Here is a 2,171-nt window from a genome sequence, read left to right on the forward strand (position 1 = left end):
CGACACCCGCTCTGAGGTCTTTTCCATTGGCTATCTAGCTGATGGCATCTAGTTGGAGTGGGAGGCAGCGATCTGCATGTCCTGCGAAAGAAATGGTCCCTATTCAATTTAAGTAGTATAAATGCCGTCAGTTCAGAGACCCGTATTTATTGACTTATTTCTCAAAAAGATGATGATCCCACCCATTTGAGAAGCGAAAGTCCAGTAACAGCATTTAGAAATGGTAAAAGATGAAGTTACTAACGTCACTGAATGGCCTCACACACTTAAGATGTATGGCAGCTTGAAAGCACGCCACGTTAAGTGCGTTATTTACAGTAACATGGTATTCAGAAGTGATATCTTCTGCGAGGCTCAAAATAGGGGCCAGTGAGGCGGGAATCAGGTAAATGGATGGGCGCACTGCAAAGAGGCACGCTCTCATGCCAAACATTTGAGCACCTTAAAATTGTGTTGGTTTGACCAGTAACCAGAAAGGAATGCAGAAGGTAGTTCTACATTAAGGATTTACTGGTTTAGCATTGCTATTAATTAGGCCATGATGAGCATTTGTGTCATTTTCATAGGATGAAAGGGGATACGGAATAATAAAATAAGGTTAAGTTGGGAATCGATGCCACTGATGGGTGTGGTAATTTGTTTGAAATCAGACAGAATGTGCGGTGTGTAGTTTGCAATCTGCGATGTGGACAGAGTACTCAAGAACAAGTCCCCCCTGACTGGGGCTACAGTTCAGGCATCAGCATAGGTTTCACAGTTCAAGGTGCCCACAGGTGGTGATTTGAGAGTGCCCATCCGTATTTTCTTACCAAACGCGAAAGCGTCAACTCACAATGTACCAGAGTTCGTGTTACCACTGAAAGGCGAAATGCGACGAACTCCCCACATCGCACGAAGACACCTACGACTGTTATGTGTTGGACAGAAGCTGTGCAATGACAGGCACAACAGAGAGAACGACCTATTACTGGTATACAGGCCTGTTCCGCCATTTGAAAGACGTCGCATATCCAGTCATCAGTGGTGCAGAGGTGCACTCTGACTGATGAAAGCCATTTCACTTGCAAACTGCCTGGTCTGCCGTGCACAACTCCCTACTCAACCACTCAGGATTCATCTCAGCAGTGTGCCTCCAAACAAAGGTACGCCATCCTGTCGGACACGAAGACGAAGTTTGCATATCGAGGAAGGAGGCTGCGCGAGTTTGGCTTTTTGCGACCAACGTCTCTAAGACCCTGTATTGTCAGTAGGTGTGGCGCAGTTATTGTAACGTCCTGGTGGCCTTGAGAAACACAACTACAGACGCTATCCATACCATCTTTAGCAGGAGTCAGAATCAAACAGACATTGATGAGGATGATTTGAATTGCTGAGAAAGGGACCCCTTCCGGACCATACACTCCAGCCACCCAGCCGGTCAGCCAGCCACTCAGCCTACCCGTGGACGCGTAGGCAGTTCATGTCTCTTAGGTCGTCATACATTTGGGATCACAGGTCTTTAGCCAAAGCAAACTATCATTGGAAAAATCACTGAAACTGCACCAAAGGGTTATGTGATAAACACCACCTACACCTTCAATTTAATCAATGGGCTGACCCTCCCTCCGACACAGTGTAATAAATCGGTGTTTGGTGCAGGAATTACTTCGGCTTAAGTATTAGCATTTGTGGGTATTCCTCAACTCCCGAATAGCCATAACTCGAGTTGATACTGGAAAGAGATCAAACGATACCAGTGGATAATGGAAACGCTGGCACAACTGACAACAACGCAGATTACTTAAATGCTAATGTCACAGCACTAGGGCGACGCCTAAACCACCATTTGGAGACATTCTCAAGGTCACAGGAGACACTGCAGCTCGTTTGTTATTAACGTGTGTGTGTGTGTGTGTGTGTGTTGAAGGCCGACAAAGCTAACCAGTCAGCACTGAGGCCTATGCTGTTGTCTCATGATGACAAAGACTTATGGACAATATGAACTGCTTGTGACAACCATGGCCTTACCTCCAAAATCCCAAGCAATCATTGAATTCACACCTGAGTCAAATGGATAGCAGCGTCGTTGGTGGTGTCAAAAATTTCAGAACTGCGAATTTACAACTGGCAATAACCCGGTTTTGGCATTTCAAAATAATTCATATTGTTTACTGCGTGCCACTGGCTGCAAC

This window comes from Echinococcus granulosus, assembly GCF_000524195.1.
Source record: "Echinococcus granulosus chromosome Unknown EG_S00305, whole genome shotgun sequence".
NCBI lineage: Eukaryota > Metazoa > Platyhelminthes > Cestoda > Cyclophyllidea > Taeniidae > Echinococcus > Echinococcus granulosus.